Below are 16,396 nucleotides of genomic sequence, written 5' to 3' on the forward strand. Positions count from 1 at the left end.
AAGGTTAGCAGGTCGCTTTTCTTGTCGTTATATATCAGACCTTGCACATTTTCGATTTTTTGTGTATGTATGATTGTTTTTATATCGAAAGTAGAATTTTAGTCTGTATGCACTATGAAATCTTTAAGATGTAACAAACAACAGTAGACTTTGACATTTTTCCTGATGATATCTCAACATCTTGACTATTTTACATTTTTTGCTACTACATTATGATACTGTGTGTACATTTTTTGCACTTGAAAACTGTCTATGTTTTCAACCTAATACGTTTTCTGTCATGATATTTTGCCTATTCTAGATTTTTTTGGCACTACATTATGATACTGTGTGTACATTTTTTGCACTTGAAAATTGTCTATGTTTTGACCTAATATGCTATGCTGTATGATTAATTATATTACTAGAAACAAGTTTTTATTTAACGAGTATATGATTTAAATGCAAGATAATAATCCTTATTCATCATTTTCAGAAAGCAATACCGTGAAAAAGAAATAAATTAAACAGTGGTTTACTACGAATTGGAAATTTCACCTTGGGAATGAACGAAAGAAAATGCAATACTATGTCATGAAGAGTAAATGGATCAGTATTAACAAGCATTAATCAGAATATACTATACACATCATATGACAGCAGTTTTGACTAATTATTTTTCTTTCAGAATACGAGGCGATTATTGCAGGCTGTCAGACAGAACTACACATGTTAATTTTAGTGATGAAATATGCTAGAAGTAAGAAACTCTATACTATATGAAATAAATGGTAATATGAATACGCATAATGAAGTGTGTATTATTTGCAGATGATAATAAATGATGATGAATAGTTATATGAAGAGTATGCTAATATGAATAATGAAGTTTTTCTTTGCAGATGATGATAATGATGACATTTATATATTTACTGTTAGGTAAGAAATGCTATGTAGTTATTTAAGTATTTATTGCAGTTCCTTTTGACAGTATGTCTTATGTCGCATAGTATAATGCTTGAATTTATTGGAAAAGACAGCTAGAGTACAGACATATTAAGTACACGTTTCATTACCTGTTAATTCGAAGTTCAGTATTTTTCAGCATAATATGCATTTCTTCTTTCAGCTCAATAATCCCTTTTGTATTTTTTCCAGGAGAAGCTTTTCGTGACATAATATGCTATAAGTAGTTAGTTATTAAACCTGTTCTAGTACTTGCATTTTGTTACCCAGTTGTGTCTATCATTTATGAATGTGATCACATATACTGTACTTGTTACATAACGTTGCTACAGCTGACTCATGACGAATGACGTTAATAATCCTTATTTCGAGCAATAAATCAAAAGCTAATATTTTCATGCCCCAACAATTAATTATCGATCCCAGTGCAATGCATTGCAATGCTACCAGTTTAAGATATATTTTTAGTCCTAAAGATAATGCAAATTTTCTGTGTATTGATTGCATTATGTCTAGGTATTATTGGAATTCCGACCTTGAGTAATAGTTCCAATGTCTCACATGTTAAATATGTCTTGTCACTTACATGACATCATATATATACACCAGTAGCTTGATGCTACACTCAATAACTGCTGTTTTAAATGACGACTTGTGAATAACACAGAATAATGTTTTGTAACACTATATGAATACTTTGTAACTGGCCAATGTATGCCACTGATTACTGTAATATGATGACTTATGCATAAATGCTATGCCATAAATTAAGTCTTGCTTTGAATGATGACTTCTGAATAATGCAGAAAAATGTTCAGTAACTAGCCAATGAGGGCCAATAATTGTTGATATCGGTTGATACACTAGTGTAATTCTATGATGACTAGCATAAGAGTTAATGTCCTTCACCTTCTGACCCAATTACTGCAATATCCGTTTGTCCTGTCCATCCTCATGATCATGGAGCACTATATTGGTTTTTGCACTAATTCTACGTTGCTGTAAGAGTATGGATTCTACAAGAATATGGTGTTGACATATCAAGCTGTCCACAACCTTGAACGATGGAGATGTTATTATGGTCCCACTGTTTGGTGTACCTAATGTACTACCAGAATGATAACATTGAATATTAATACAACATTTCAGTGTCTTGGCTACACTGATAAATACTTCAGGGAAGAGAACATCATATTGTCTCACTTGGTGTTGTGCTTCTGCAGAAAGATATGGACTTTCAGTGCAGCTAGGTGCAACCTACTGTGCTACAACCATGATGCAATCCTTCCCATTCATTTCCTAGTTTTTATAAAATGGCGAAGACTTATACAGTGTGCTTAAATTTTTGTAAAACGGTAGAGACTTATGCAGTGCATGTGCACTTTATTTAATTTCTTAATGTTTTCAGTTCATGTAAAAAAAATGGTAAAAACTTATACTGTGCATTTAAATTCTTGTAAAATGATAAAGACATATACATTGCGTGGGCACTTTATTTCATTTGTTAATGTGATCAGTTCATGTAAAAATGCTAAACACGTATACAGTGCGTGTGCACTGTATGTCATTTGTTAACATATTTTGTACTCATTCCGTATATACTTTGTTATTTCTGAATATGTTTTGTACTCAGTCTGTGTGCACTTTATTTAATTTCTTAATATGTTCTGCACTTATCAATGATGTATATACTCTGTGATTGTAGCCTTAGTAAACTAAATAGATTATAGAAAAATTTGTTGTTCATGGCAAGTCCAACTGTCTCACCATCGCTGCCAAATTTTTGCCCCCCAGTGGAGGGTTATGTAAGAGGTCCATGATTAAAGAGTTTGTTGCTAGCACATTCGAGCTGATGTAATTTCGATGTATTGCTCACGCGCAGCCTGCGATATGTAAGCTAGAAGAGAATCTGAGACCAAAGAGCAGTATTGACTGCAGTAGGAACTGTGTAGCAGTAGGAGTAAGTTGTTGCTAGCGAGCAGTCTGGTCTGGTGTATCGTGTTGGCTGGGCCGGTCGTGTGCAGCGATGGCGGAGCCTGAGCGTTGTAGGATAAGGTAAAAGCAGCCTCGCGCATATTTAGTATTGTTACATCAAGTCCCATGTAAATGTTTTTAAAAAAAATCTGTTAATAATAATATTTCTCATAAAAAGTAACTTTTGACATTTATCTCAATTTAAAGAATTCACTAATTTCTCCAATCCTTGGCAATCCCGATTATTGAAAATAAAAGTCAGTTCTTTCCTTTTTTATAAGACAAATCTATCGGCCAGCATTGCACTTAGCTGCGCTAGGAAAATTTATTATAGGAGCAGATATACACGCGTTATCCGGCGATCTAACTAAGGTAAGATTTTTCAGTTTATTCAGAATGATGTATCAGGGCCATGACGCAGCATTGCTGACGTCCAAAATTTACCAGGTTAAATTGACTGTCAATTATTGAAAGGTTATAGGTTTGTCACATTGTATTATATTTTCACTGTTGGGTAGTTACGATAAATGAGGGTATTATTCATAGTATTTTATTTTGTTGGGAGGTTAAAACATATTGAACACAACGTTTCCTTTTATCCGAAAATCTATTACCATGAAATCCATACTTTTTAAAAACAATTCGTTTTTTTTCGTCAAACATTACTTTTTGAGAGATTTACCAATCTATTCGTCACTTTTCCTCGGAAAAACGTTAGCACTTCGACATACGACGCGTGCGTATACTATGAAACGGTACGATACTGTTTTTGACAGTGCCACCAATACAAGCACGTAATTTAACGTTTATAGCACAGCAATCCACAGCCTTCTATATAAAGATTGCCGATGTTATTTTATCTTGCAGTAATGTGCGTAAAAATATTAACATTCTTAACTGGTGTACATTATACATATAAAAGAAATAAAATACTTCTCATGGGATTTTTTAAGTGACTTTATATATGGTGGTCCATTGATAGTGACCAGGCCACATACTTCACGAAATAAGCATCGAGCGAAAAAACTACAATCCACGAAACTCGTCTAGCTCGAAGGGGGAAACCAGGTTGGCACGCTACATGGCGCTGCCACATGTCAAACGGATATCAACTGCGTTTTTCTCTTTAAATAGGAACCCCCATTTTTATTATATATTCGTGTAGTACGTAAAGAAATATGAATTTTTTAGTTGGACCACTCTCTTCGCTTTGTCATAGATGGCGCTGTAATAGTCGCAAACATATGGCTCACAATTTTAGACGAACAGTTGGTAACAGGTAAGTTTTTAAATTAAAATACAGAACGTAGGTACGTTTGAACCTTTTATTTCGGTTGTTCCAGTGTGATACATGTATCTTTCTGAACTTATCTTTTCTGAGAACGCATGCTGTTACAGCGTGATTACTTGTAAATACCACATTAATGCAATAAATACTCAAAATTATATCCGTCAACCTCAATGCATTTGGTAAGACGTGTAACGATATTCCTCTGAACCGGGAGTAGTTCGCCGTCCGTAATGTTCGTACATGCACTGACAATGCGCTGACGCATGTTGTCAGGCGTTGTCGCTGGATCACGATACCAAATATCCTTCAACTTTCCCCACAGAAAGAAATCCGGAGACGTCAGATCCGGTGAACGTGCGGGCCATGGTATGGTGTTTCGACGACCAATCCTCCTGTCATGAAATATGCTATTCAATACTGCTTCAACCCCACGCGAGCTATGTGCCGGACATCCATCATGTTCGAAGCACATCGCTATTCTGTCGTGCACTGAAACATCTTGCAGTAACACCGGTAGAACAGTACATACGAAATCAGCATACATTGCACCATTTAGATTGCCATCGATAAAATGGGGGCCAATTATCCTTCCTCCCATAATGTCGCACCATACATTAACCCGCCAAGGTCGCTGATGTTCCACTTGTCGCAGCCATCGTGGATTTTCCGTTGCCCAATAGTGCATTTTATGCCGGTTTACGTTACTGCCATTGGTGAATGATGCTTCGTCGCTAAATAGAACGCGTGCAAAAAATCTGTCATCATTCCATAATTTCTCTTGTGCCCACTGGCAGATCTGTACATCACGTTAAAAGTCGTCGCCATGCAATTCCTGGTGCATATAAATATGGGACGGGTGCAATAGATGTTGATTTAGCATTCTCAACACCGACGTTTTTGAGATTCCCGCGCATTTTTCTGCTACTGACGCGCAGATTATCCGCGACAGCAGCTAAAACAACTACTTGGGCATCATGATTTGTTGTAGGTCGTGGTTGACGTTTGACATGTGGCTGAACACTTCCTGTTTCCTTAAATAACGTAACTATCCGGCGAACGGTCCGTACACTTGGATGATGTCGTCCAGGATACCGAGCAGCATACACAGCACACGCCCGTTGGGCATTTTGATCACAATAGCCATACACCAACACGGTATCGACCTTTTCCGCAATTGGTAAGCGGTCCGTTTTAACACGGGTAATGTATCACGTAGGAAATACCGTCCGCACTGGCGGAATGTTATGCGATGCCACGTACATGTAAGTTTGTGACTATTCCAGCGCCATCTGTCACAAAGCGAAAAAAGTGGTCCAACTAAAACATTCATATTTGTTTACGTACTACTGGAATATGTAATAAAAAAGGGTTTCCTATTTTAAAAAACGCAGTTCATGTCCGTTTGAGCTATGGCAGCACCACTAGCGGGCCAACCATAGCGCCCTTTGGTTTCCCCCTTCAAGCTAGACAAGTTTCTTTCTTAGTGCAGTAGAACACCTCTAATTCGACATTGGATGGTCCGTCACTCCAGTTAGTCCGACCATGCACAGGCTGGCGAGCCTGTACGTTATTGTTTAGTTTTATCCTTTGTTGGGAGTAAAAAAACGTCGTTGTTTGCTTTATTCCCTGTTCTATACAATACTTATTATTGTAGATTCATTGTGCCTACAGCTGTCTGTTTTTCAACATGTCTGGATTCAAACGTAAACACGTAACTCTTTCATTAATCGAAAAATTTGCAGTGATACAAAGGCTGGACGAAGGAGAATCGCTCCAGAAAATTGCAAAGAAACGTCTTTTAGTTCTTAAATAGTTTAATTTTTTGTACTAAATGTCTTTTTATATTTTTTGCAATAAATATTAGATTTTTCGGATAATCAGACGGTTTTTTTTCATACTGACCATGGTCCTGGTCCCGAAGGTGACGGATTAGAGGGGTTCTACTGTAGTTTTTTTCGTTTGACGCTTATTTCACGTTTTGGCCCGGACACGACCAGTGGACCACCCTGTATATATTTTCAAACTCCCTTTAAGCCGGAGCTATTATCATTGAGAAGTACAACATGCCTTTTCCTTAAGGCTGAATGTACCATTATGTAGGTCAAGCAGCAAGCTTACAAGAACCTGCACAGTTAATTTAGTGCATGTGTTGGCCGCTACTGGGGTCTCAGATTTCTTGCCACCAGAGCTGCCGAACTTGGGAGAATCGACACCAGGGGTCAGGCGATGCGAGCGGCGCTGCAAGAAACTGTCCCGTGCCGTGCCGGCCTACGCTACAGTGTTAATATCGCAGAGTGGCAAGAAGTGGCCACCAGCACTCCGGCCGCGGTGATTTGACTTGTCAGGCAATAGCTCGGTGCCATCCCATGTGGGACAAACTGCCGCTCCGTTAGTACGGAACAGTGGCAGAGAGAATAACCAACACACAGCAAGCAGATAACAAGTTCGGTCTCTTGCAGTCTTTGCTATTATAAAACACACGATTCAGGCTTTCATAGTTGGTAATTAGTCTGTCATTTCATGCAGTTTACACTAACTGCACTTGCTGAACTAAATATATTGTTGCGTTAAATCTGAATGCTGGGCAAGAAAACTTCAGAAGAGAGAAATCGATAGCGTTGGTCGACTACTCGACACACTGCTTTCGATAAGAATAAGGCGAAAATTATTAGTCAGTATTCAGTTTACTAGAGATAAGCTATCTTACAATAATAGGTGTACATGTCTGTGAAGAGGAAAGAACGAACAGAAGTGTTCTATAATGGCCTTCAAAAGCGAGTAGACCAAAACAAGTAGTATTTTCTTATTGTAAATGGAGCTCTGTAAGAACGTGTAGAGAATTTGCGGATACATGGAACAATAAGAACGATTAGAGAGCAGGTAATAAATAAAAATGGACAACAATTACATCACCTTATGACATATAATGAAATGGAAACTACCAACCTTATCTTTAGGAAGCAGGTTATTCAGAAATTCAGTTGTAGTGCAAGGGCCCATAGATTGACTCTTGACAGTCATACTATACAGTAACTAGTACAGACGACTAGTACAAAATATAAGAGTACGTAGGTGAAGGGACAAAAGACACATTATTTCCTGATGATTTCCAAGTTAAACCTGATTCATAGATGTGAGAAACAAATCATTACGAGGGATAAATTTGAAGGTGAACTTTTGAAACTCTACCTCCTGGAAGAAGATAGTATAAGAAGTCTGCTGCAACAGCTGCTCGCGCATTATTTAAGAAACAGATTTACAGGAAGTAGTATAAATACAGACTGGAAAAATATAAAAGCATTTGTAATGAGGCGGCCACAGGGACAACAGGCAAGAAGAAGAAACTCTGGAGGGAAAAGGGTGGAATGGAGATGTATAAAATTCAATTAAAGAGAAACAAAAAGCTTACATTTAAAGTCTACAGCACAGTAGATAATGAAGTGCAGTATAAGGAAAAACGTAACTATGTTACGAAAATAGTGGGAGAAGTAAATCAAGAACATTGGGATAGAAAGGTATCAAACATTTAAAATGATCTACATAGTACACAAGGAACGGTTTATAAACTCCTGAAACGAGTTACGAAACAGGAAAGAGATTCTGCATGAGGAGCAAACTTGAAAAAATCAATGTCAATGATTACGGCTGAAAACAATGATAAAATTAAACTCACGAGACACAGAACAAATGAAATACACCAAGGAGGAGATACAAGAAACTTTAAAGCAGCTGAAGAATAGAAAAGTAGGACGACCTCATAATACTTATGCAAAACTTATAAAATCTGGGATCTATTGTTAGAACTTGGGCTGTTACATTTTTAAACGAATGTTGGAAATGGCAGATTACACCCGAATATTGAAGAGGGTGGAAGTAATATCACTCTGTAAAAAAGAAACTAGAATCACGCATGAACATTAGAGAGGAATGAACCTGCTGTGTACTGGATATCATGTGTACGAATAGTTAAGAAGAGACTGAAAAGAAAACGTAATGCCCGCTTACTGCGGAAACGGAGTTGCACTAGAAAAGTCCGATTATGCATTGACGGTCTTACAATGTTGCGGCAGATAACTGCGAAAAGAGACGAAAACGTAACCTTGAGCCTCATGCTGCCTTTGTAGATTTCGAAAATGTCTTCGATAGACGGAATACGTATACACTGTGGAATTTGATGCAAAGCGGTTAATAGAAGAGAAAGAGAAGAGTTTCTCACCCACCTTATAAAATATATGTACCGACAGCAGTCTTAGAAATAAATCCTACAAACATACATTTAAATACTGTACTCTTTGTTTATGACCAAATAATTTTACAGAATATGGAGAAATATTTACAATTTACTCTATATCGGTTGGACTTATGAACATCGTGAGTCGAGAATGTCAGAACATGAAACACAAGTTACGGCTTTTCAACGACGTTAAATAGAAAATCTGTTGATCAGTTCTCATTTACAACTAGCAGGCTGTGATATGAATTATAAATATGACAGTTACATTTGTGATGAGTTAAATTTCAAATGACATGGAGCACTATACAAAGAGTATCACCCAATAAAACCATAAATTATACAAAGTGTAAGTATGTGGGTGTTATGTTGACGAGTTGTGCAACCCATTAATTTGACCCTTTGGCTCCTGCAAGAAGCAGTTTCCACCCCACAATTTTACAGAAATCAGATACACGCTCCTAATGTAACAAAAAGAAATGCCTGAAAAACTCTCAGCAGTAAACATCTTCTGGAGTTGTACGCTGTAAAGAAAAGACACAAAAATATTCTATTTTCTTACATACCTAGTGGAATGCTTGGGTACTGGAGTATTGCTAGTTCGTGTAAGAAAAACATAAAACGAACGGAAAATATTATTTATTGCAATATCTGAGAAAATCAAGTGAAACTTTTATTTATAAACTAATCCACAAATTTCCGAGTTCTTTTCGGAGTAGGAGGTTACCTCTTATGGCTACGAATCCTGTTAATGAAATTTATATACAAGGTTTGGGAAAGCTCTTTTATCCTTTTCCTTTAAGAATGTTATTTATTCAACAGAATGGCTGGGAGCCGCGCCTACTCCACTTGAATAATTATCAGATTGAATTTTTCTAAGTACGGTTGAGGCTGTCGCATGAGAAATGTTATGAAGTGACGTGAATGAAGTATGTTAATTGCAATGGAGAAAAGATGGGGCTCACCAACGTTATAGCGCACCATACCGTCAGCTACGACGACTGCTGCCTGCTTTTCAGAGCATTCACCCAAGGTTGGCGCCGCTGGTGGCACCTACAATGTGAAGAAGGTTTCCAGCCGATTTCTCATATACAAACAGCAGTTGACCGGCGCTGCCTGGTGAAACGTTGTTGTGAAGCCCCGTGTAAGGAGGAAAAATACGTACCATCACGTTTCCGACTTTGATAAAGGTCGGATTGTAACCTATCGCGATTGTAGTTTATCGCATCGCGACATTGCTGCTCGTGTTGGTCGAGGTCCAATGACTCTTAACAGAATATGGAATAGGTGGGTTCAGGAGGGTAATACCGAATGGAGTGCTGGATCCCAACGGCCTCGTATCACTAGCAGTCCAGATGACAGGCATCTTATCTGGATCGCTGTAACGGATGGTGCAGTCACGTCTCGATCCCTGAGTCTACAGATAGGGACGTTTTGCAAGTCAACAATCAGCTGCACGAACAGTTCGACGACGTTTGCAGCAGCATGAACTTCTTGTATCGGCTCGGAGACCACGTCTGCGGTTACCCTTAATGCTGCATCACAGACAGAAGCGCCAGCGATGGTGTACTCAACGACGAACCTGGGTGCACGAACGGCAAAACGTCATTTTTTCTGTTTACAACATCATGATGGTCGCATCCGTGTTTGGCGACATCGCGGTGAACGCACATTGGAAGCGTGTATTCATCATCGTTATACTGGCGTATCACCCGGCATGATGGTATGGGTTGCCATTGGTTACATGTCTTGGTCACCTCTTGTTCGCACTTACGGCACTTTGAACAGTGCATGTTACATTTCAGATGTGTTACTACCAGTGGCTCTACCCTTCATTCTATTCCTGCAAAACCCTACATTTCAGCAGAATAATGCATGACCACACGTTGCAGGTCCTGTACTGGCCTTTCTGGATACAGAAAATGTTCGACGGCTGCCCTGGCTAGCACATTCTCCAGATCTCTCACCAACTGAAAACGTCTCGTCAGTGGTGGCCAAGCAACTGGCTCGTCACAATACGCTAGTCACTACTCTTGATGAACTGTGGTATCGTGTTGAAGCTGCATGGGCAGCTGTACCTGTACACGCCATCCAAGCTCAGTTTGACTCAATGCCCAGGCGTATCAAGGCCGTTATTACGGCCAGGGGTGGTTGTTCTGGGTACTGATTCCTCAGGATCTATGCACTCAAATTGCTTGAAAATGTAATCTCATCTCATTTATAGTATAATATATTTGTCCAGTGAACACCCGTTTATCATCTGCATTTCTTCTTGGTGTAGAAATTTTTATGGTCAGTAGTGTAACAAAACTATCTCTTTCAATCCGGATTGATCTTCGTCAATCGAACTCTCACTATTGCCTTGATGAAATCAAGGACTCCTATCTGCCTGTAGTCTAACTATTGGCGTGGTATATCGGCCAGATAACCAGTCCACCACAATGCCACTCATTGTTCACTCACAGGCGCTAACTAACACTCTGTGTTCACACCGCACATTAAGTGTAGCGGCCAACACAGTGAACACACGCTTAATCGTGAGCGACTCAATATAGAGTATCACTCTGCACTACTGAGTAGAGACTTTGTTTCTCACTCTCTGCGTACACACACGAGCGCACTCGACTGCGCTATATGTTCCTGCTTCAAGAGCATCACCGGAACCACCCCTCCCCACGCAAAAAGCGAAAGGATATATCATCCGCTGTCTTACCCTCACTGCTATGGCTCTGTGCGTCAGAAATAGTCTGCCAATGGTGCTCCGTTTAAGACGACCAGTCTGGAAATATATAGTATCTGCGTCCGTCAAAAATACGTATGCTGGGGCTCTACCAAACAATAAAACGGGTTTTGCTTTTAAGGTGAACACGCAGGCCATTATCCCTTTTTTCTGGCAAAAAAAGCTGTTTTCGTCGTTGAGAGGTCGGCCGGCCGGTGCAGGTGCATGGTAACTCACCCTCCTAGGGACTTTCCAGTGGGCTGTTTTCCTTCTCCGAACAGAAACTCCTGTGGCTGTTGTGTCTTGAATGTTTGTGTACGCTAGCCTCGACTTTTTAAATTCGGTGCCCACTTATGATCTATTTGTTAGATTTGCATATCAATTAAATGGAAATATGTAAAATAAACTCTACGCTATCGAGTTTGGGCTCGAATGAAACAGCGTGATACGCAGAATACGATGGTGAGGTCGGAAATTGTAAGAATTGAAGGTCAGGAGACTACGCCATCTTACAAAAGGTGTGGGAACACCTATGCTCAAGAAGGAAATGAGATCAGGACAAGCACTGATAAACACTAAACAAGAATATAGCCATCTGAAATGAAATTTCTTGAGGAAGTAAAACAATGCACTCTGACAGGTCAAATAAAGGTTACGATATAAGAAAAGAATGAAACATACTCTGCAGAAATTTAAGAATAGAAATCGAGATAGCAAAATGGTAGAAGAATATGAATCTAAAATGACAAGAAAAAAGGACTGTACCGTGAATACCTAGTCACACTGATGAACAATAGAGCGGTTCAGTATGATCATCATAATATTTCATAGATCTAAAGCCGTACTTCTACAAGCAGTGTGGTATTAAGTTTCACACAATCGTATCATCCATTCATGTTTTTATAAATCATCCGCCAATATTCGAGCAATATTCTCCACTTTACAACGTCCCGAAACAGAGAAAAGAACTTTCGTAGTATTCGCAATGCAGCTTCTCCTACCAATCTCCACTTGATTTTCATTAAATTCCCAATTACGTATTCCTCAGCGGACTGTCCCCGGATTCAACTGTTTGTTTTTCTGTCTCTCCAAGATATTCAGTTTCTCCATTACCTGCAGCTCTGCGCAACCCAAGTTTTAGAATGGTTTCCACATTTACAGTGTATACTTCGTCATCATGAGTAAACATAAGTAATGCATATGAATTTCACATTTTTCGTTTATGGCACATCGGGAAGGTACAAATGTGAAATCTTACTTTTTGTGCAACATTCCGGTGTTTTACTTCTGTTAACTTCTGTTGAAGATCATGCAGTCGACTTTATTTGTACAAATACCTACAGATTATGTGTTTATTTGGAAAATTTTCTCTTCAATGTTCCTTTCTTAGTATCATAATTTTTATGCTTAATTTCAAGCTTTTTGTTGAAATTTTATCCCGACTGGAGGCAGGTAGCAGAATGTCACAAGCAAAACCAACGAGATTTACACACATTCAAGGAACACATATTCCTTATTTTACACAGTTCACTGATATTTCCTCTACGCTTGTCTAGAAAAGATTTCGTAATATGGAATCTCTCTACCTAACTCCTATTTTCATTGACATCTGCCTACCCAGATTGAAGATATATCATTATATGTTCTTCCATGTGGCACAGATTGGCTTGTTTCTCTAGGGCTCCAGTAGAAATTTTGTTGGAACTTTTGCTTTTAAAATCTATAAATCCAAGGAAGAGTGGTGATTCGAACCCACTGATGTGTTCTGTTACTTCATTACCGTCTTGTGAATGATCCACTGCACTGTCTGCACTTGTGAAGTCAGTTTGTTCCTGTGTTGGATAGAACGCATTTCTTTTTAAATATGCTGCTTCTGATAACTTTGGTTAGCATTTTGTGCATCAAAAAGAAATGGCTTTCCAGATAATTGTGTCAGTCGCGCTTCTCACCATCGTTGTGAAGCAGTTTTGACGCATAGTCTTACGCTGCTTACATTATGTAACAAATTTCCCTTCGCAAATTACTTCCTTTAGGTGTCACTATTGAAACACCATTCGTCAACAACTCGCCCATGGCTTTCCTCCTGCAGGTTGCTCAGGCGGGAGGAAGTGACCCTCACGCGTCTTCGGATTGGGCACTGTCCTCACACATAGGTTTCTATTACGGTGGGAGGATCCCCTGTTTTGTGATGCTTGTGGTGTGCCCATTTCTGTCCGCCACATTTTAACAGACTGCATTTTATACCGTGATGCAAGGGCAGAAGTACAAGTTGATGTGGATCTGCCCTGTGTTTTAGCTAATGATGAGACGTGTGTGCCTAGGGTTTTAAAGTTTTGTGATGTGTCTGGACTCTGACCTAAACTTTTAGGCTGGAGGTAATCGTTTATTGCAAAGTGGCTGGCTCCTCGCTCTTTCCTTGTGGTCGGCGAGCCAATTCCATCTGCTATATTGTTTTAGCTCCCTCTACCACTTTCTTCTTGTGTTGTCCATTCTTTATGGGTGACGGCATGCTTCGTCCCACGCTTCGGTGTGGGTAGGCACATATTTTTCCAACCTTGTTACCTGTGTTTTACGTTCTGTTTTATCTTATTGTTATGAGTATTTTCTTGACATCCGTTTCCATTTTTTTACTGATTGGGCGCTGAAGACCTTGCCGTCGTGCGCCCGTAAAACCATCTCCATCTCCATTCATCTCTCCATTACTTCTAGCTAACTCTTCTCCCTTCATTCCTCTAATGACCTTATACTCCTCATGTAGCGTAATTTCCTGAATGATTGTCTTCATTGGTAGCTAAACATGTGTGTTATTCTTCTCTTATGATGTACGGACGCAAATAGAAATTTTGGAGAGCCAGTACAATTTCCTTTCTGACGTTAGTTACTGTGCCATCTTTCGTCTTTATTGATCAGATGTGATTTATGCTCAACGTAAGGTTTCCTTTTATTTACTAACCATATTGCTTCTATTTTTAAGTCCTTCATCGCTCGGAGACGTTCTAGAACAGTTCCATTAAGTTCTGCGTACTCTATAACGTTCCTGTTGTCGTTTACGCGATGCTGTTACTCTCTCTCGAAGCTTGCCTTGTTCAGTTTGCAATATCCTTGTCTATTCTTTCTTACATAAAACGTCTTTCGCTAACTGGTTAAGTACCTTTATCGGATTATAGCGTCTCTTTCTTTATGTCGATATAATCATAGATATCCTTAATTTGGTTTGGTTTATCTGCTTATTTTTATATTAAGGTCTGCGAAAATTTTACTCTCAGTCTTACCGGTTTACGGTCATTTGGAATTGCAAAATTTTATTAGAATATCATATGCAGTACGGTTTTGTTGGATCCGGAAAGTACCATGTTCTTAGTCTATGATCACTAAAGATATGAACATTATATCGAGTAAAGTTTCAATGGGACTACTAAATACAGCATTGGGAAGTAGTGTACTTCATTATAAATTACTGCATCTAAAAAAATTACAAAGAGAACTTCAGATCACTAGCTCCATTTGAGACAACAAAAATTTGAAGAGATATTGTGCCCCATAAATTAAATAAACAGGGATAATTGGTAAAGATTTGCGAGACTTCATTAAATGCTAGTTTGTGGGAAGTATATTAGTATCTCAGGCGCATACTAAATACCAGCTGTTGAGTGATGCGTTGCAGTAACTAATGCCCATGTTTCAGTGACGAGAAACACCCAAAGAAACACAGAATCAAGATATATTACAATGTTATATTAACGAATCTCATAAAATTTTGAACACCTCAAGCTGGTTGGAAGACTCAGCTGGGATTTTAAATAAAAACTAACGCAGCCTCTGCAGAAAGCATCTAATTGTACAAGTTGCTCTTAATATTTTCCACTATGACAACCTTTCTCGAAATCTGGCAGAAAAAAATCCAGAGGCTGGACAAAATAATATGAACATCATGCAGTATAATACATCTTCTTGTAAGCTGGCACCACTGTGCACATCTATACACTATAACGCAGCTACATTGCAACGTTGTCGTACTACGTCTTGTAGGTTAGCTTTCAGTATGCTATATGCTCTGTTCTACGACTGTAAACGCAAGCAATCGTTGAAATGTGTGATCCGTCAGATTTACTAAAAAGTGCAGCTCGTTGGCACGCGATTATCGGAAACATCTGTGACGAAAAGAATGAACTGTTTGTTTGCAGAGGGAGAGTACGAACGGTAATAACAGCGTACACAAAACATAGTAAAATGTAGTTGGAGAGGACGTATAATAAGCGAAAACCGAAGTTAACTGACAGGAACAGTTGAGCATTAAAACGGGCTTAGTTCAGACAGTTACACTACTGCGCCCAACATGACTGCACAACTCAAAAACAATACGGCGACAGGAACAGTAAGGCGGAAGCTTAACAAGGCTAACATTCATGGAAGGGCTGCAATTCCTGAACTCTTAATAACGCAAGACAAGGCAAAACTGCTGATGAAGTGATACGTTGCTGAAAAAGTGGTACCACGATCATAGAACCGAGACATTTGATGACTGGGACGATGTGGTAAGGTCTGACTCAATCAATGTTCACATCGCATCTTACGAATAGCCAGTTTTATGTGTGGAGAACGCAAATACAAATCTAAGAACCGGGCTGCCTCCTCCCTACAACGAAGCGTGCTGGAAGTTCCGTTATGATTTGGGCAGCTATATTATGGTTTTCAAGAGGGAGTACTGAGAGTGGGAGATCAATAACGAAATGCTCGAATTAAAAATGGTGTAAGACCGGGATGTAGTCTTTCTCCCCTACTGTCTACTCTAGACAGGGTCGCGAGTGGAAGGATGAAATTGAACAGATTCGCTGACGACTTTGCTATCCTCAGTGAAAGTGAACAAGAATTACGGTATCTGCTGAATGGAATGAACAGACTAATGAGCACATAATAGGGACTGAGAGTAAATGGAAGAACGACGAAATTAATGAGAAATGAGAACAGCAAGAATCTTAACATCTGGACTGGTTATCATCAAACAAATGAAGGAGTGGAATTCTGCCACCTAGGCAGAAAAATAATACATGACGAAGCAAAGAGGGCATAAGAAGCAGACTAGTGCTGGAAAAGAAGGGCATTCCCGACGAAGAGAAGTATATACTACTGTCAAACTTCGGCCTTAAATTGAGAAAGAAATATCTGCGAATGTGTGTTTCGAACACTCCATTACATTGTGGTGAAACACGGGTCTTAGAAAACCGGAACAGAAGAG

Source organism: Schistocerca gregaria, chromosome 6, assembly GCF_023897955.1.
Source record: "Schistocerca gregaria isolate iqSchGreg1 chromosome 6, iqSchGreg1.2, whole genome shotgun sequence".
Taxonomy (NCBI): Eukaryota; Metazoa; Arthropoda; class Insecta; order Orthoptera; family Acrididae; genus Schistocerca; species Schistocerca gregaria.